The sequence below is a fragment of the Aquila chrysaetos genome, chromosome 12 (genome assembly GCF_900496995.4).
Source record: "Aquila chrysaetos chrysaetos chromosome 12, bAquChr1.4, whole genome shotgun sequence".
Lineage (NCBI taxonomy): Eukaryota > Metazoa > Chordata > Aves > Accipitriformes > Accipitridae > Aquila > Aquila chrysaetos.
The window spans coordinates 28,158,774-28,180,476 of NC_044015.1; the positions used below are offsets into that span (position 1 = coordinate 28,158,774).

General features: G+C 36.7%; 1 protein-coding gene across 1 annotated transcript in view; it reads right to left on the reverse strand.

Annotated features, from left to right (window-relative positions):
* ADGRL2 (adhesion G protein-coupled receptor L2) overlaps nt 1-20,779 on the reverse strand; it is a 393,964-nt gene extending 373,185 nt beyond the window's left edge. Inside the window, exon 1 of the mRNA XM_030032141.2 lies at nt 20,365-20,779. The gene's annotated coding sequence lies outside the window, so the exon portion shown is untranslated. The remainder of the gene's footprint in view (nt 1-20,364) is intronic.
* Between the last annotated feature and the right edge of the window lie 924 nt (nt 20,780-21,703).

A 21,703-nucleotide genomic window follows, 5' to 3' on the forward strand; every position in this document is an offset into this window, starting at 1 on the left:
AGACCAAACAGCCAAATGTCTTCACCAAAGCTACCCTGATTTATTTATTTTTACAAGGTTTTGATTAATTTTGTTTGAGCGAAATGGCTGCTATTTCTGCCTTCGCTCAGTTTGAACATGTTTTAATAGAGGATTAGTCTCCTCAGGCAGGTGCAAGGAAAGTGCTTACAGGATACGACAGTGAAAAGAACCGGCCGGTAGGGAAAAAACCTCAACATGTTGTGGTATAATGAGCCCATTTAAACAGAAGTGAATGTTTGACATTTACATTTCCCTGTCTCCTGTACAAGGCCAGAACAATGTTCTGAAAATATAAGTGTGGTGGAAAATATTTTGCTTAAAAAAAAAAAATCCCTTTAATTTATTAAGCCTCCAGCCCTGACAGCTTGTCATGGGAAAAACTGGGTGCACTTCATCCCTAGGGACAACTCTGTTCTCAGTTGTTCCACAGATCAGCTGTGGTGTCACTTCAGAGAAAAGACACCTGCTCCTTTCTCAGCCAGTGGTGAAACAACCAGCAGTATTTAAAAATTAACAAAAAATTAAAAGGAAGAAAAAAAAAGAAAGTAAAATTGATGAAAATTAGAGATGGTGGATAGGAGAATTACAAGAGAGGGAAAAAATTAATAAAGCCTATGTTATTTACTCTAACTTTCTAAAGCCATGACTAATGCATAATTTAAATATATTTAATTAATTAATCCAGTAAATGGATACCTAGCAATTTCAAGGAGCTAGCAAATAAGCTAAAATAGATTACATTATCAGAATAGACAGAGAGCATGCCCAATAATATCTGAGCTAATTTGTCTGTTAAATAACACATTATTGTTTCACTTCAAATTCCTCCTTAAAACCTCTTTGCTCTGTTGCACCTGTGAATGGTGAGGTTTATGGTTTGCAAAGAATACTGCTTATTATGTTGGCGAATTTTGTCTCATTGTCTTCTGTTTTGTACTATTTGTACTATCTTGCAGTTACACATAGCACAGGAATTTCTCTAATCTGTTTAGAAGGAGTCTAGCACAGTGGGCTTCTAGTAAGAACAAGGGCTTGTAGATAGCACACTAATACTACTAATAAATAACAAGAATGACATTGAGTAGTTCATACTTTGGTTTAGTTCTTGAAAGGCACAGTCATAATTAAAGATACATTTTCTAGTTAGCTTTCTAAGAAAAGTAAAGCGTAAGAGAGATTTTTCATCTCTATGATAAATATGATCTGTAGTATTTTTCATTGTCTTAAAATTTTTTAGGAAATGGATGAATACATAAAAAAGAAAGAACAACAACAAAAATGAAAGACTTGATATCTATGTGAACAAAACTATTTAGGCAGAACAAAAGCTGGTCTGGGTGTCTGCCAAAATTCCTATCCAACACAGATCCCTCTAGGTTCAGCTAAACTTGGTTTTGATGATGGCAAGAGACACAGGGCAAAAAAGGAAGGAATACAGCCATAGCAATACAGTTTTGTGGCAGCAGAAGTGATGTAGGGACTTCTACAGGAACAGGTTGTGCCGTGGTGAGAACTGTAGTGAATGAGATTGAAAGTGAGGAAGTCTGCATAAGGATGTTTTTTGACCTGTTTATGAAACAAAATACAATAAATGAATAATAAAATGACAAAGGAAAGTTTTACATCAAAAACCAGGGGAAGGTAGGAAAACAGTGAAGACTTCACAAAGAAATCTGATCCCATCTGCCTCTCTCCCAGAAAGATTAAGATAAATTCAGAAATGATTTTGATCCTTCGATAAAGTCTTAAACCTTCTTAATATAACCCAGAACCAATCTTGGCTTAAATTCAAAAGGCCAATGTGTATTTTTCAATTGCTGACATCTGAATACCTCATTAGCATGTTGAAATTGTCACTCAAATGGCTGTTTTAGTTGCCTAAGTGCTGATTTAATAGAGCAAATGCAAGATTTGGCAGTATTGTTAAGGCACCCATGTTTGAAAATTGAGTGCTGACTTTGAATTATATGTGACTATATTTGTGTCCCTGTTCAGTGAAAACAAGCCTTCTATCTATCCATCATGGCAATTCTCACATCAAAACCTGAGGTATTGTACACAATCAACCTATCAGATGCTACACTGCATGTAGGTTTTGCCTTTGGTTTTTGTTTGGGGTTTTTTGTTGTTTTTTTTTAACTCATTTTACAGGAAAGCACCACACATTGTTTCAATTTTAACTGTTCCTTTATAATTAAGACTTCTTGAATATAATGGCTGATGTGAGTTTGAAGGAAAAAGGCCAGAGAACAGCCCTGTAGTTAGCAGAAGTAGCAAGACCAGAGGCTTAAAAGGTCCAGAAAGGATGAACAAAGGAAGGGTTAAAGGTACCCTGAACGGCACCCTTGCAGATGACAAGTGGATGATGACTAATGAAAACCTGTTAAATAGCTGCCTTCTTTTGAATCCACATTCTGTATATAAGAAACTATTTAAAATGCAGATTTTTAGGTGAAAATCTCTCTCAAACATTGAACACAGAACTGACCAGTCTGGGATTTTCAGCTAGGCTGTGTCACTAAATATTGAAAGATATGCTGCAAATTAAAAAAAACCCACCACAGCAACAACAAACAACAAAAATCTCAAAACCTCTTCTGTTATATGAAACCCATCTGATATTATCAGATAAAGTTGTTTGAAAATACAGATGAATTTGAAAGTGTAATATCCCTTTAAAGTGAAAGTTAACTCATTTGGTTAATAAATGGTTTATCCTTGTAAGACTTTATAGTAGTGTGGGACAGTTTTGTGGAACAGAAGGAGCCTCCTTCTCTATAGCTTTTCTATTATTATTATTATTCTCTATAGCTTCTCTATAGCTTATCTATTATTATTAACTGCAAGCACACGTTTGCAAAGTATTATTATTCAAACCTATCAATGCTAAAATTCCTTTTCAGCTAATCTGCCCTCACAGCTTGAAACACACTGGCAGTTCTTGAACTACTGGTGTTTCATCCAGACAAGCTCTGGCATAATTCCAACAATGATTCTGACCCTTAAAAGTCCTGGGACTTCAGTTAAGGCCAGTCAATCACACTGAAACGTGACAGATCTGTGGTGTGGGCAAATACCATGGAGAGGCTATGATGCTGCCCTCACACTCATTTTAACTTACTCCTCTGAAAAGTCTTGGATCAGGTTTACAGGGCAGTATCACTATTTTTTTAAGGAAGAAAAACAAAGGTATGGTTTATTCTTGCATAAAGATGCACAATGCGGAAGTGCCTTCAAAAAGTGAACATGTATTTGTCCACATGAACAACAATCACAGTGGGATGCACAGATATTTGAGTGTCCAAACGTGTGCATACAAAATCAGAATGAATTGTTGAAAATGGACGTGTTCTTCAATGAGACATTTTTAGTTTTTAAATTGATAGTGCCTATTACATGCAAACTGTTTTGCATTTTTACAGTTAGCAAATGTCAATAAATCCATGACATGTAAAAGGGCACTGCTACTATGGTAGTTATTGGAATTCTATACTTTGTCAAATATATGTACCTCTTAATTCAATAATCTTTAAAAGCAATACTCATTGTGGTTTACAGTATGACACCTGACCTTTTGTTAATGTCAAATACCATTTTACTTTAGCATGGAAAATTATTATATTTCTATAAATATAATCATTATTCTTGGAAAAAATGTATTAAAGAAATGGAATAGAAAACTGATCAACTAATCAATTATTTCACATGACAGTGATTTTATGTATTATTGTTGACATTTCTGTGAGTAACCTAAACAGGCCCATGGTATAAAAGAAAACAGAAACTGGAAGTCAAAATTCTGCCTGTAATACTGGCCTCTTAGCTGAGAGTAGATAAAAAACAAAATTCTGTTGTGCTGATTGGCAAGAAGAATGTAGCATTAAGTTGTTTTTCCAGCCAAGCTAGATAAAATCTCTGGCAATGGTTATACAATATGTGGTTTGGAACTTTTCTTAAAGGTAGCTAAGTTAAGTACAATTTACAAAATACCTATTTAGTTGTGATAGATATCTCCAGTTCTGCCTTAAAAGCAAGCTAGCAGCAGGGGAGATAAAGAATTCAGTTCCACATCATTAGGAGATACAGAAGTTTTTTGCTGCCCTAAGCAAATATACTTGCCACTGAATGAAACGTATCAGTTAAACTTGAGTCTGTTGCTTGACCAGTGTATGTACATTATCTATCAATATATGCTTTTCTTTTCATGTTGACAGGATAAATCTCATTGATTCATGTGGGCATTTGTGTTAGAGGGAGAGTGTGGGTTAAAAAAGGACTCTGAAAATATGTGTATTTTTTACTTATCTCTATATATGTAAATATAGGAAGAGATGCATTCCTACTGAGCAGCTGGATTGTACTGAACAATCTTGCACAGAGAAGTGTATTGTCTTTTCTGTCGGGATAGACCAAGGCAGACTTTTGCACTGTGGAAGAAAAACAACGTACCTTCTTTTTGTTTATGATGTGCCTCCAATGGTGCTGCATGGGCCAGAAAATTATTCTTTAAATAGCAACCTTCTTCACCTTCCATACTTGGCATTGACATTGTTTTCTTTATGAGGTAAAGTGTAGAAAGATACAACACAGTCTTAGCGTGGCTTAGCAAGAGAGTAGTGCCAGATTTAGACTTTGTTTATGACATAGTTCTTTTATGAATATGCAAGCAAAAATCAAAAGACTCTCCAGCTTGCAAAAAAGAATTCATTATGAAACCCCACAACAAACCTAATGAGAACTTGAACAATTCCTGATTCAAACATTATATTAGAGGGCAAAAGAGTAGGAGAGATGAATCAGTTGCCTTACTAATGTATGAAATAATGGAGGCATCAGCTGCATTCATGAGTATGGAGAACATGAGATTATTTTGGAAAATTTATGTGGACGTTTTAGGTTCTCCAGCTTTCTGCATGTTATTTATAAGGAGAAAAATGGGTTAAAAACTAGGAGTCAGGATATGGCTATTTGAAACAGCCTTTCAGCTCCAGAAGTCTCTTTGCTAAAGAGAATAAAGTCTCAACCACCTAGACAGTAATTTTTAAAAATGAACCACCGTCTAGAGAAGAGAGAATTTGCCAGAGACAGCATTTTATTACTGCTGTTACAGACTTTGCTAAATTTGGCCTGGACTTTTTGCCCCTAGACATTCAGTAATTGAAATGACCAATAGAGGCTATGGCCATAGCTTCAAAAAAAGCTGTGTTGCCTACTTGTAATTCACTGCTGGTTGCTTAGCTTCCCTTAAAAGTCAACTCCTCATTTACAGTTGATATAAGTCTTTCCGTAAAGGCTGGAGAAAAGGTAATGTGACTTATGAACCTGCTTTTCAGGACACAGACAAAAGTCTTCTTCAGGATCTCACTGAATTGGTTGGTGCTGTTTTCCATCACGGGAAGCTGCTACCCCCGAGGTCTGACAGAGGAAGGAGGTCATGTGAGTGCTTTTCAATCCATTTCAGACAAAATGAGCTGGGTCAGCTCATACTCACCTTCAACAGTCCATTAAGCTTTCCCAGCTCATTTTGCCTGCAATGCAAAGGAATGTGTACACAAACTCCTCCACAAGCAGAGATGGGAGGATGGCAACTTCTGGCAGAGGAAGGCGACAGACCACTGGGGGAAGAGCCATTTTCCATCGCTTGCTCAGGAATGCTTTTCCATGAACTCCAAGTCAAAGCAGACAGAGCACTACCTCTTATGCAAGGCAAGCTAAGATCTAGCCTGATGAGACTATTCGAGATGATTTTGTAAAGGCTGGCACTCAGTAGAGAATCTTTCACAAAAATCAACAGTTAACTGACAACCATTTTAAATAAGAGTTGATCATAGAAAAACTCTTAACTTTAAAACCAAAAAGTGAATGTTTAATTCAAATCTTACCTGCACCTTAATATATGGATATGAAAGCAGGAAATCTACCAGATTTACTGACAGATATCTTTGGAAATAAAAGCCTTTGAAAACAACTAGATATTAAATGACAATAAATTAATTAATGTAAATAAATTACAAATGCCAGGACTCACTGGAAAATTCAACAAAAAAATCTGACATTCTTTAGAAAAATGGATGGAAATATCTGAGAACTATGGGTCTATCCACTGAACACTTTCAAAGACTGAAAGACAACAGGGAAAAAGAAAAACACAGAGAGTGCTCTGGATAGATATAGGCAAAGGGCCCTGTACATTCTTGACCACAACCTAACAAACCAATGGAGTTTGATGGTACAACATGGTACAGAGTCTTTGGACAGAACCACATACAAGCATTTAATTTCAAAATCAGCTTGAAAAACATCTGTTATTTCATGAGAATCTTAAATGTACAGTTTTGTCCAATAGGCCACTAAAGCCTGTATTTAACCTCTAACAGATGAATCGTTCCTACCCTCACATCTCAAGTAAATTAACTGTTTTAGCCTTGGGATTTCAGGGCCTATAAGCCCAACTATGAAAACTCCTCAGGCCCAAATATAGTATTTGGTGTCACACATAGGTCTGCTTCCCCACATAATAGCTAGCGTATGTGGAACCATGTCCTTAGCTGGACACAACAGCTAAGAACAATAAACCTAATGGCAGCATGTAAGGGGCACTAATTTTAAGGCATATTGCTATGTACTACACAAGGATCCTGCACATGTCATCTTCTCTTTTCCGTTGCAAATTTATCTCTTTTAATGTGAGAGAATGAAGTATGGAAAGAGATAAGGAAGGGAATGTGACACTGGAAGCCTAACTGGTTTAGCTTAAAATGCAGCAGCTCCTACTGCTTTGTTGAAGGAATGTAACCTGCTGGTGACAGCAATCATGACTTGACAGAGGATCAATCACAAGAGTTACAAGTGCTTTGCCCTTTTTCTGATATGTGACAGTTTTGGAAAACAGCATCCTAGATAATCCCTTGTGGGACAACTTTTTGGATTATCTCTAGTGACCCTAGTTTTCCTACACAAACATAAATGTGCTTCATATTATTAGCCCCAGTTAGGATAATAGCCTTGGTAACAACGAGATGCAGAGTAACTAAGGAGCTTTACTGTGTTTGGCAGTTACAAAAGGCACCTTGAACAAACAGAATAAAACAACAACAAAAAATGCTTAACGCTACCTGCAGCTGCACTATGCAACTCTGGTGGGAACAGTTTTACTGACTGTGAGGAGTTTGATTCACTCCTTGCATTTCTTCTGTACAGCACAACTTTAATGAAATAGCCAGTTTAGTTTCCTTCCAAAATTCACACTTACATTAGTTTAAAATTGGAATATCACAGCAATGAGCCAGACCCCTTTTATTTGGCCTGTGTTCATCCTGTAACTACATAAGTGGCTCCTGCATTAGCAAAATCTTCCGTGCCCAATGACTAGAAGAAGATTTGAAAGATTAGGACACACAAAGTTTTGAAAGGGTTTGCCAAGTTTGACATTTGCACCTGTGTAACTAGCAAAGGACAAAGTTTAGCCCTTAATATTATTTTATCCTGGCAGCATTTTAATATATCCTGGTTTGATTTTGCATCAACTTCTAACTCCTTAACAGTTTTAAATATGGTTGTGACTTACCACTGGGGTCACTGAACAATGTTAGCTAAACATCCAGAGTGTGATATTTGATTACAGTTAAGCTTTTCCAAAAGCCAAGAGGAATCCACGAGGAGAATACTAGAGATGGAATTTTTAAAGAGTCTATATGGCTACAAATTCATATAGCATATTAACATATATTTTAAGGATATTGATTCCAAAGAAGAAATGCACCCACAAAGAGAGACCCAAGATAAAGGCTAATGTGTAAATTGCTTTAAAAACTGTAGTTACTGTAATTACATGGAGCATTTTACAAGCAACTAGGGACTGCTTTGGATAGATGACTGAAATTTAATCAGTATCTGGCACAGATTGCCTTTCTTCCATACCTCACATTTCTGAAGTACTATTCTAGGGAAACCTGCTGGAATTGTGAGCCTTTATTATCACATTTGATCTCTCTACGCAGTTTCCGAAAGAGTGACTTTCCCAGATCTCACAGAAGATATGGGTCTGGAACCTTTTTCTCTGGAGCATATGTCTGTCTTTTCATTTTTGGGCATACTTCATTCAGCTATCCAGGCTCAGGTTTGTAATCACATGAAACATTTTGTATGAAATGCAGAAAATGTTGATTTGTTAATGCTGCCACTCGAGACTACAAGATAAAGGAAGCATGCACAGCCCTTTGTACTCAGAGGACATAAACACTTGTGCTAAACCTTTTATAAAATACAACTTACTTCTTGTACAGGCTTTATTTTGTTATTTGTATTAGCTGTCAAGAAACTGTCAGTTAAGAAAAGGGAGCCCCAAATGATCTATGCCTTTTAAAGCAAGAAGGAAACAGAAAATAATTAGATATGGTAAATGTGAAAATTGATCTATCTGAAGAGTGTGCAGTTTACAAGCAAGAAATCAATCAGTTTACACCAAACAGATTAAAATCATGTATCATTATTTTTAATGGTTCAAGATGTAAAGGTCTGAAAGTCTAAATAGAATTCTTGATGATTACTTTTATTAAAATCCTAAGGATTGGAAGATATACAATGGCTGTCTAGATTGATTACTATATTATCTGCTTTGTAGAAAAATAATATCCTTGACTTGCTGCTTGTTGCTAAAATCCTCATTACTATGCCTAATGTACTCTGTCCCTGGAGTAAATTAAAGCATTTCCTTCTTTTGTACTGTAGTTTCCTTAAAGTTGGATTCTTAGAAATACTGGGACTATGCTGTGACATCCGAGTTCTGCAGATCAATTTATAGCTGTTAAAGATCATGAAGAATTGCCCATTAAAACAGTTACTATTTGACAAATAACAACATTTGTGTTTAGCCTGGATATTTATCAAGCAGACAGAGCACTTATTCCTGATGCCCGAATGAAGGTCTGCATGAACAGACTTATTAATCAGTTAGTGCCTAGTTTTAAACCACCTGTCTTATTTAAAAAAAAAAAAAAAAGAAAACAACCCTCACTTTCACATGTATTAAAATTGCACTCCTGATTTGATAGCACTGGGAAGTGCCTATGTCAAGGTGTCATAGCCATGGGCCATACCACCAAAACCCAGTAAAAGTTCTGATATAAAAAAAACAATTCTCTTTTTCTTGAGAAAAGCTTACATACTGTTTTAATTTAAGACTAGGGATCTGATAGGTTATACATATGCATACTGCATTTAGGCATACAAAAACTCAAGCAGATCATGATTGCATTTCCTCAGATATAGCAATTGTGCTATGTTACTGAAGTCAATGGGAACATTGCTACTGACCTCATTAGCTTTTCAGAGGTTGGAAACTCTGATTCACAGCACACTTCAATATTTAAAAAGTTCTAAACTAAAAATGATCTTTGTACTATTTCTTAATTATTTGTGAGTGAAAAACTTTTTTTTAAGCAAATATTTTGACAAAATGAAAATGTTTCATTTTGATTTTGTGTTGTATAAGATTGTGTTATTGAAAACATGTAAACGAAAATAATTTCTAGATAAAGGTTTGTTCTGAAAACACCAATGTGTTACCAGTTTCCCTCCTGGTTTTGTTTCCAAAGAAAACACCAGTTAAATTGACACCATTTTGTGGGATTTATCAGCACTGCCGGAACTGCATTCTATAAAAGAAGATGGTTTCATCAAAGCTGTTCCAAGCAGCTTAGTTATTGAATCCACAGGGAAAAAAGCAAGCTTTACGTAGGTCCCTGTTACAAAGAGTCTACTGTTTGCTAGTAAGGGATCAGCATAACTAAAATAAAGAGGTATGGATATGACAAAAGTTTCTGAGGAAAGCTTTGTGGTTCATCATCCTACTTAATTTCTCTGAGGATTATGTAAGAGTTGTTAAACGTTGTGGATTTCTGTTCAAATTAAACACAGTATATGACTAATTAATTTCTGTTTACTGTTCAAACTACTACAGGTATAGCATGTATTTTAACAGCAAATTATGAATTTGACCCCTATATTTTATTGTATGTATTCTGCATGCAGTATCAACTCTGGTTCTTAAGGACAGGTTCAAAATCCAAGGAACTTATTTCAAAAAGGAATGAATAATAGCAATACCATTTTCTTCCATGAATAATTATATTCTGTGTTTATAGAGCATTTAGTTTTCAAAGCTATATACAAATATTAACCAAACAATCATCACAACATCCTTGTGTGCCAGGTTTTACACATAAAGAAATGAGAAAAAAAAAAAAAAGAGATATAAAATACAGTGCCTAGCACTTCAATCCTATAACTGGGGTTTCAAGCTCCTAAAGTAATGCAAATAACAATAATGGTATGGGAGAAACCTTTCAAGTTTGAGTGTCTAACTGGCTTGATTTTCATAGGTTTAGACTTCTGAGCGCTCACAACTGCCTTTGAAGTCGATTGAAAATGTGAGTGTCAGCACACATTAAAATCAGACCACTAATTTAGATGCTTAAATATGAAATTTAAATTCACAACTTAAAGTTTTCAAAAATTCACCTAGGTGACTTTTCCAAAGGTACCTTGCAAACCAGTGTCGGAACTAGGAGATTCTTAATTTCCAACACCTTGTCTTCACAGAGATTCCAACCCAGATAGTATGGGCTAAACAAATCACTTACAGAATGATAGATCTCCACAGCTGAAGAAAATTGGTGTGGGCAGGGACTACTGCCCGCTATCAAGTCCAAAGATTTGCATGAGATACTGCAAGAACAAGAGAAAAGTTCCTTCGTCCCAGAGCAGCCTAATTGCAAAAATAGCTGATACAATACTGCTTCAGGGAGAGGACTCTGAAGAAGTCTGGTCATTTTACATAAACTCCTCCTCTCACCCACTTGCATGTTACCTCCTACCATGTTACAGAGAAAGCCCTCACAAAACCGACTGGAATAGCTCTGTTATCGTCTACAAAACTCCTATGGTTTAGCTTGCTTTACACTTCTGAGAAGTTATGCACCAGATTGTCCTGTCCAGTGTCCTAAGGTCACTTCCTCAGCTTCAGTGGAGCATGAAGAATTTTTCTTTCTATGTACCTTGGACCCAATTCTAGTCGTTACTGTGAGGATATTATTGAGAGAAGAGAGACTATGAAGAGCGTCTTCCTCATCAGCTGACAGTCACAGGAGACGGCCACAGTACAGAATGGGTGTTCCTTGATCCGCATGGCTTCCTAGCTTTGATGAGGTGGCCAAAGCACCCTTTTATGTTATGTCTGTAGCAAGACCCAAGATGTAATGACTTGGACACAACATAACTCCCTAAAATTGAAATAAAGGTTAGAGCTGGTGAATTCTGTCTAGGGCCAACTCTCTGTGTAGATATGTCTCAGGATATGTCTAACTTAGAAAGTACTGCCACTCAATAGAAATCAGTTTGTAGTGTGAATCGTCAAACACTGAGAATCCAACATACATGTCATGCATATTTCACGGTATTTTAATTTGGGCTAGTTCTAGCTTGGTCCTGTGGTCTGAATGCCTACGACTGGTCAAATCCTGTCAGAGGCACTCCTGAAACACATCCTCTAGCTTAGTGATATCCAGAAGGAACAAGGCTATTTTGGGATGTGGGCCAAAGCTCAGTGCTTTGGGAGGATAAGGAGATTTCCTTCAAGAGCACGCTCCTAATTTACGTGCATCCTCACGGAGGTACACCCTCCATGCACTCCCATGTAGTAGCTCTGTAGCTTGGCTCTTCCAAGGCCAGCATACATCAGGAGTTTGCCTACAGCAGAACTCTGTAAAGTGAGCACTAGTCAAACAACTCAGGCCTATAAACCTATGAAACAGAGGAGAGGTAGAAGCTGGGAGTTACAATAAGCTAAGCCCCATTATTACAAAAAGTTGTTTGATCCTTTGAATGATCAGGAACAGATACTACAATCTCACTTGCTAAAGCCCCATCTGAAAGTCCTGCTCATACCCAACTGACCTTGAAAGAATGAAATAATGGACTAATTCTGTAGCTGTATGAAAACTGCATAAAATTCAAAGAATGTCATAAATAAGGAAAGTTTACCATGGTTCAGTGTATTTTTTTTCCATTACATTTTGGGAGAGAATGAGGCATATGAACATCAGAAAAGAGTCAGGTTTAATTGTGATGCTTGCAGCTTTAATTATGAGCAACCCCAAGACTCTATGTTTACAGAAGAGAGATTACCTACATGTTATTTGAAAACCATTGGGTGTAAGTTTATAGTGGTAACAGGCAAGTCTAATTTTCTTTCGTATTTAGGATTTAATAGGTACAGAGTGCTGCCCAAGGGAAAAAAAAAAATGAACAAGTAGTAACTTGATATTTATTCTACATAGCCGTGAAGAAAGCTTAAAGAAATACACAAAGTCTGAAACATTGACATGTATAACTATTTTAATTGTAATGTTGCTTTTCTAATAGACTTTTCTACTATGGTACAGGTTGAAATAGTTGCAACACTTTCCAGCCAAAAAAACCACCCCAAAACCAACCCTCAAACCCCCAAAACCACCACAAAAAATCTGTTTGGAAAAGCTTATAGTAGAATCATAAAAACTTCACCAAGTTAGTACAGTCTGAAGTTAAGAATAGGGTATTATCATTTTGTATAAATAATGCTGTTTTTCCTAAGCCAGATCATTTTGTAAATATGGACTCCATCCAATTCTGATATTTCTCATCTATCCTGGAAAATATTACTGAAGAAACCTCAGGTGTTTTCAAGTGCAGAGATCCACAGCCCTGCCATTTTGACTGCAGTAAGTGACCAGGAATATGGTGTAATGAACAGGGCAGTGGCGGAAATCCTAAAATCTCCTAAGCCCTCCTGGTAAATCCATGTCTGTAGAAACAGAAACATTTCTACAATATAAGCACTGTTACTATTTTTCCTTTTTTTGCAGATGGAAGTGGAGGCACAGTCAGTGTAGGTGGTTTACCCAAGAACATGTGGAAAGTTTGTGGCAGAACCAATATGCGGAGTGCAAGTTTATCCTTGCTCTTAGTTCATGCTCACTTACATCTGGATCTCCTCCTGACACTAGACCTTGAAAGGCTGACTCGTTATAGGTTCTTTAATATGCTTAAGCTAAAGCCTCTATGAAACATACGGGCCATTATTTTAAATTAACGTCTCTATTTTTACAGTGGATAATTTTAATTTCATTGATATTTATATTCATAGCAAATGTATTTGGTGCCTCAGTTCCTTTTTTAAACACAAGAATTGTCATTTGTGTTGCATTTTAAGCCAAATTAAATTATAAAAATACTCAGTTGTGTAACTATCAACACCACAGTATTTCTTCTTATTACGGAGACAAACAAGGAGTACATTGGAAAAAAAATTGTGAATCTCATTTCTGATCCTAATGAAGCAAGTAACCCATTATACCAAGGTTAATTTGTTGACTCATGATTTCCACTTATCCAATGATATACTGAATCATATGAACAAACCTCTACATCTAATCAGGTTTTTTTATTGAATCCTGACCTTTTATACACCTTCTTCTTGATTATGAATGACAGTGACCTTTATCTAATTTAAAACACACATACTGATGCAAAAATATGCAAAGTACACATGTAAATTCTGAATTAAGATGAAGATGTGCATAATCTTCCGGGGAGAAATTGCTTTAGAGATAGATGTTTATATTAGGGCCAATTGAGAGTATGTGGGGAGAAAAAGTGAATTAGCCAAAACTCCGATGGGCTTGGAGGAACAGCTGTGGAGATACTGAAGTCTGTTTAGATTTTCTCAGCTTCTATTTAGAATCCTGAAATGTCAATATAAATATCAATTTTTATTATGCTATTCAGAATTTTACGGCATTCATGAAATGATCAAAATGCAATAAAGTCAGACAAAATACCTCTTCACCTGAGATTTGGCAAACTGTACCTCAGTATTCCATTTATGTTTCACTCAAAATACATAACATTCATTTTCTACAACACAAAAGCTGGGTCAAATTCACAACATTGTAAAAACTGGCTGGTTCACTTTACCATTTATCTCATTAAAGAGGAATAGTATGACCATCATCTGGAGATGGTCTTTTTAGTTCAGGATACAACTAGGAACTGCTGTAAATACTGAAAAATAAATAAACAAATACAAGAGGAGTGACTTCCGGGCAAAAAGAACTCCCTAACTTTCCTTTTGCTTTTTACTGTTCATCACTAATGGGTCTGCATTGAAATTACTAAGGATGAACTCAGCCATGGGCACAGTCTGAACTGCTGTGTAATCCTATAATCCACCCTCTCTTTTCACAAGTCATTCCTTCCTCTGAATTGCTGTGAACCTAAGTGGTAGATCAGCGGCTTTGCTCTAGCCTCTCTCTTAAAAAAAATATTTAAATATATATGCGTACATATATATAGAAAACTTGCAAAACTCGGTGTAATGACTGTCAAAGCAAAAATCTAACGAACACATTCCTCTGAGAGACTCCAACCAAACAGTACCTGGCATTAGCATGTACTTTCATGATTAACAACAGGGGGTTGTCAGACTGCTATTTCTGAAATAAACAGATTTATCCTGACAGATAATCAGCAGTTTGCACTACCTAATACATGTTATCATCCGCCACTGACATCATTACATTAAAAGCACACTTAGTATAATCTTTTGTAGGAAATTAAACAGGTTTTATGATACACTTTTGGTGGATTTTTTGGGGGGATAGAAGGAAGCTGGGAGAGAGACTGGAACATTAGAGAAAAGATACATGCCAAACAAGATGAGGAAGATCCCCAGAAATGCCATGCTGTATTTAGTTTTTCACAATCTATTAATGTAATTTCTAGATAAATTAAAACCAAATGGTCTGGCTGTAAACCATGTCTTGTACTTTTAAGCAGCCTTTTATAGTGTCCTTGGCTGTCCCTCATATCACCTCAATACTCTTCTGTGTCTGTCTATCTGTCTGTCCCGCATACTCCACATAAAGACTGGCCACATAACACACATCTGTGAAACACTTCTGATCTTGCCATTTATAGACATATTTTTGAGGCTGGTTGGGGGACTTTGGAAGACCAATGATATCGAGCATCTCCTGCATAGTTTTCTGGCAAGCTCAACATTTACCTTCTTTAATTTTCAGGCGTCTCTCTGTGGACCACCCTCCCTCCCCTGAAAAAGGAGACACCAGGTTACACATAACTCACTGGACAGGAAGTGCAGAAGCAGCTGAAACTATGGAAAAGTTCAGTGCAGACCAGTTCCGTGACCTGCAAGAAATGTGGAACAAGGTCACTTGCAAATGGGGTCTCTGTGGATCCCCTTTTCTGAGCTGCTTGCTCACGCAGCTGGCTCTTTCTGCAGTGATCAAGTTTGGACCCAACATGGACAATGAAGTTTTAGTACGAAAAACTTAATATGCCTCCCCTATATCCTCCAAGTAAACTGCCTCCCCTATATCCTCCAAGTAAACCATTCTTGCCTCAGCTGTAAAGGTGATGGTAACTATATAGCCTCAGGTTTACCGGAGCAAATTCTGAAATTTCTTTCCTTTTTTAAATTTCAGGTTGTCACTTAACATTATACTATTACTGTTCTACGAACTCACCTAATGCAGCTAGTGCAAAGACTAGGTAACAGAAATTGCATGGGGGTGGTTACTTTACTTTAACAAGTATTTCATCCTCTTCCTCAGAGTGGAGTTTTTAACTCATAGACTATTCTGCAGGGGCAAGTTACATATTGAAGTCCTGGCTCCAGTGGTCTGTTGTGACTAGCTTTATTTCTCCAGAGACACAACCTGCATCCCTCTTCCAGTCCTTTGTCTCACATGGGATGCATTTTGTCTCTTCTGCCTTCCTCCTTTGTAACTTGGTAGGAAGAGAAGTAAGAAATAGTGGCTAGCTACTGAGGGATTTTTATCCATTCACAGTCATGCATTTTCATGTAACATACCCCCTAAGGTTAAAAAAAACCCCACCCCACTCCCAACCAAACCGGCAGAATTAAAACAGTGGGAAGGATGAAGTCCCTTAAATGACAAATGTAACCTTTAAATAAAGAAGTGGCAGCATCACACAGACTTTAAATAAATCTTAATTCCTATGTACTCTTTGTCTCTTATAAGACCTAACCTTTGAGAAATATGTATGTATTGGTTAAGCATCTCTTACTCTTCTTTTTCCCTTTATTCCTCTCCCTAACATTTTAGTTGCAGTTGTTAAAACTAATACAGAATTTTGCCACAGATCTTCTGCCTCAGGTACACTGGACAAAACCTCAACATCTGATACTCTGATGTGGAATGGAGAAATAAATGTTAATCTAACCAAGTGATTTCAGTGGTTTATTTTATTTTTATTTCTAAAAGTGTTGAGTTTCTACTGACCCACATTCTGCATATTTCTTGTGCTCAGTGATGTTTGAGGTTGCTTAGATTTTCGTTTGCATTAGATATTTTGTGTCCAAAGGTCAAATGAGCATTGCTTTTGAGTCAGATGCCTACTGGCTGCATTTCTAATAGTTAATCTTTTCACACTGAGAGAAATAAAAAAGTGGGAGACAGTTCAAGCTATCCCAAATAAACAGACAGAAGTAAAGCAACAATTACTTTTCCTGTGTGGACTGCTCTTGCTCATTTCTCCTCAAGAGATAACACTCTCTGACATAACGTCAGATAACTATGTTCAATGTTTCACAGACTTGCCATTTAAAGATTCATTTCCACTCCACTTATTTTCTTTTTATCTGCCCCTCTTTTGGTGCATTTCATCTGTGAAAATTTTCATGTAGACTCCCCAGAACAGGTATTGGTGAGAGAGGGAAGCAAAAGGCTCTAGCTTGACTTAAAACACCTCTAGAAATTATAAAGGGAGTACAACAGGACAGAAAAATGAAATGTTCTCATGAGAATAGTTGTTTGCATAAAATTCTCAACTGTTACTAAAGCTTCAGTGCAGTTCCTGGGGAAGATGGATATATAAAGCCTCAGGTTAATTTCAGTCATTACCAAGCATTTTACATCTGCTGAAGAATTCCAAACATATAAAAGGATGTCAATCTCAACCTTTAGACCAAAATAAATAAATAAATAAGAGGCAACTTCAAAGGCTGTCAGTAGGCAAGTTAGGGATCTGATTCAGCTTTTAACCCCTAGAGGTATAAGCATGCTTTATCTGCAAAAGAAATGCAAGGTCTGTACTCTGCAACATTACATTTTAATAATCTACTCTACAGTACAAGGCAATGATACAAAAAGGAGAATATGTTATAATTGTGTACGTAATTTGATGAGAAGCCGTGGGGAATGTATTCTTTCTATGCAATTACAGAAAATACTAATGACAAATCATTGACTGAAGACTTTGTTGACAATTAGATTTCCCATTTATAGCTGTACATTTTCCCAAAGGCTCTACCGCTTACTTTTTAGGATTCTCAAATTTTCTTCCTTCTCTAGAATTTATTTAAGGTACAGTTCAGCAAATGTACCTGCTTAGAGCTGAAAACAACTAAGGCCTTTAAGAAGTTGGATGGAACTTATTAACAATCTCTATAGCATCCTTTTAAGATGATAATTTATCTTTTTAAGTGTCTTCTGTAAAACCAGCAGAAAAGAGCCTGATGGGACTAAGAGCCCTGCATTATATACAGCTACAAGGTTTACTGCATCCTATAGATTCTGCTGCAAGGCACACTACAGCGGAGTATCAGGTAACTTATCTTGAAGAGATGTTTGACTGAGTTACTATAGCAATGGCAAGTTTGCAGAGGCAGAGGGAGAAACCACACCAATAGAAAAAAAGGAACTGGCTGGAGAAGGACACTGACAATCTTGTTTAGAAAACTGTATAGTATAAACTAGCCTGAAATGAAACACAAAGGTTCACTCCTTTGAGAGTTTACTGAAAATACATTCAGAGGCCTCAATAATATAAACACCTGATTTCTTCTCATTTATTTCAGTGTATCAAGGAATTAAACTGAGTTACGTCAAGTAAACCTGGTGAACCTACAAGGAGAATTGAGTACATAATTTGGAAGTAACTGTATGAAATGCTGTTGATGACTCACTAAGGAACACTTTTGTCCCTGTAAGACATTGGTCATTGGGTAAAAGGTGGAAAGGAAGCAGGAAATAACTGTCTGCTGCAACAATATTTTAATCCACTTACAAAAAATCTTCCTCGGAAAGGCCTTTTTCTCCATTTTTCATATCTCCAGTGGCGAGTCATCTAATCTCATCTCTGTATATTGCTAAACTCCACAGGGATCACCTTTACTTCCCAACTTTATCCTGGCCAGAGATTCAGTCAGACAAAAGACCCTTAATGTCTTTCCTTAAGTTCAGCTCTCTTCTCTAAAATCCATTCCCGCTCTCTTTCACAAAATGAAAGAAGTCTTTTTTAGAAATGCCTTTTTTTTTTCTTCCCCCTTTTTTTTTTTCCTTTTCTTTCTTCAGGGGGAGGCAGGATGCCTGTATCAAATCTCTCTTTTCTATAAATCAAAATTGCTTTGTGTGGAGCAAGTTGCTGGGAAGAATATATTTCTTTTTCCCTGTCTAAAAAGGATTCTAAAATTTTACTTTTAAAACTCATAGATCAAAAATACATGCTTGTTCTCCATAAGTAACATTGATTTACTCAAAAAACTCTGCACTTGAAAGAGTTAATAAAAATTCTAATTACAGGATAAGAAAGAAAGGTCAGACTCCACTTACATCATTGTGAAGGGCTTTTATTACACACTGCTATAAAACATATTTCTTTTTTCAGTTGCCATCCTCACAGGGTAACCTGCATACCAATAGGATCTCCAAAATGCCATGAAGCAAAAGATATTTATCTGCTAAATTCTCTGTACAGTAACCTAACAAATGCCAGAGAAAGAAAGATTGCCCTCTGCACAGTAATACTTGTGTAGATGTCTTCTTTATGCTAACAATGACAAGGCTCTCTACGTTTGTACTGTACTCCAAAATCAGAACACATTTTTTTCAAAAAGCAGACTGTATATCAAAGAGAAAAGATGCACATTTTAGGCACTGAAATACTTAATATAGTGAGCAGGTACTCTTTCCTGAAGCTTGTTAATCCAGAAAGTTAAAACGGAAAATGTATGCCTCAAGTGTTCTGGAAGAAATTAGATAGGATATGTTTGGGAATATCTATGCCTCTCTCTGTCCTGGCTGGTCAACTAAATTTTCATTTTAAACTCTGTCTAAAGCTTCACAGAACTGTTACTTGATTAACTTGGGTGTGTTAGACAGTAAGCCTATACAAAAGCAGGGTGGCTCCAAATCTAATCATTGTCATTTCTTAACTCCAGCTGTGCAAGACAACAAACAAGAACTTTACTATGGGACAAGTGTAAGTCAGAATAATTCTAATTTTTTTCAATATATTACTCTTCAAATCCATTATTTGTGATTTAACACATCCAAAGTTGTTTTTATAGTTTTAATCATTTGCATCTCTAAATTCTGACAACAAATTCAAAGAAATACACATAAATAAATGCAAGATTTACTGTCTGCTTTCATAAAACCAGTGTGTGCTGTCTGATGCATTAGTTCAATATTTCATGTGATGTATGGTCAAAGTTAGAATGTAACTAATGAAGTAGCCCAGGACTCCCCTTTTCTTAGGGAGTTTTTTAAGAATCATATTCAAATAGTTGTTTCTGAGTTGCACTTTGTTTGCAGAGCAAGCACTTCCTGTCCAACCTTTCTAAACAATAGATGTTAACTGAGAACTGTGAGGGTTCCATTTCACCACTTCTGCTGGCAATTCTATTAACTATATGTTTACCTTGTGGTCTAAATTTATGACAGGCCCATTTGCAGCGAGGCCTGGAGTTTCCTTGTTTACAACACTGCAAAGTAAAAGGTGACCCTTTTATTTTTGTTTAAAACCTTTCAACAGTTTGTTTTGCTCCAAAGATAGCACCTTAATAACGTTTCAGGCCAGAAAGCTCTCTTGATACTGTTTTCCTTTGGGGGGTACAGAGCATGGCATCAACTTACATAGCCATTAGAAAACATTTTTAAAAGAAAATACAAACTTGGCTGAAGATTCCATTTGTAGATTAGAAAGCTGCTGTGCTAAGATCCTACCTGCCATTATGAAAAGAAAAAGAAAACGGGGCGGGGGGGTGGGGGGGTGGGGGTTGTACATAGCTAGCTAAATAAACAGTAAAACAGCCGTTTAAACAGTTGCACCTATACACACAAGTAACAAAAGCATCAGGCACCTGGCGCAATTCTATTAGGACCTAATTCTGACAATATGCATCATTATAGTGGGATCTGATAATTAGCAAACACTGGAGGCATTACATGTCTTTAGAAGAATCAGACTTCCTACCTTAGTAAGACTGATAGAAGGTAAGTCCCCCTTTAAAGAAAGTTGTAAGTAAAACCAGGCAGCAGTTGCAGTAAATTGAGTCCTTTCAGTCACTGTATACATGCAGCAGTTCTGCAATAAGGGAAAAATATAATGGGAGGAGCAGCTGTGAACGAGTGACCTCCTGAAGCTGAGTTCTCTTTGTGAATCAAGCACTGGGAGCCAGTGCCTCTGATTTGCATGGATTATCTCCACTTGAACAGATACATTTAAATTAACTGGCATAGGGGCACAGGGATAAAAAAAAAAAAAAAAAAAAAAAAAAAAAAAAAAGGGGAGAGTAAGTGAGTGAGTGGAGGAGAGGGGAGCGGAGGAGAGCGAGGAAGGAGAGAGGAGATCGGGGCGCTTGGCTGGATACGCTGGTTCAGGCAGAGCTGTGTCTCAGAAGAGCTACAGCTCCCTCTTCATGTCACAGTTGTAAGATGAGGAAAGCTGTCATTGCGGTTGAGTTTAAAACAGATTCCCCCCCCCCCCCGCTCCTCCCAGCTTCTGATGGTCCATTTGATCAAATTTCTATAAACACTTAATAACTCAGCCTGTCATGCAGCTAGGGTTTTATACTGCAAGCCTCAAATGATTATAAATCTGGTAAACCGTGCTAAATGATTTTAAACATGGAAATATTTTGAACAGAGTAAGTAACTTGTACAAATGGAGATGGGATATTTCCAAGTGTGCCTTGACAGATTTATTATTCGTGAGTGTGCAGGTGTCCTTAAAATAATTAAGTGAAGGCAGCATTCAAAGCACTTCTGTGCAGGAGGATCACTAACAGGATGATGGTGTGTGCTCCAGCCAGTATTTTCAACGTTATCTAAAATCTATCAAGACAAAAGAGAGACAAAAAATTTGCATTCAGCCACTTCAGAATTTCTCCCTTATTACCATAAATACCACAAACATTACCTGTTGCACATTCCTGATTTGATTTAAATGCAGTACTTAAGCTGATTAGAGAAATATGAGAGTATGTTCAACCCTCTTGAACCTGCATCCAATCCAAGAAGAACCTGAACAAAACTTTCTTTTGTTTAGAGTACTTCAAATAAGTTGTTTTTACACCATGATATAGAATTTTGTGAACATCTACATGTATTCATTCTACTCAGAAATTAGACCAAAAGTCATGAAAAGAAAGTAGAATGGCTGGTCACATGTCCTTTCATCACTGGCTGAAAACAGGAATGGATACAATTAACGTTCTTCAAGAATTATTATCTGGTGAGATTTGATGGGACAAAATGTCCTATATTAGCAGCTAAAACAGTTGAACTTTGTCTTGTAAGAGGCATGTCTTACT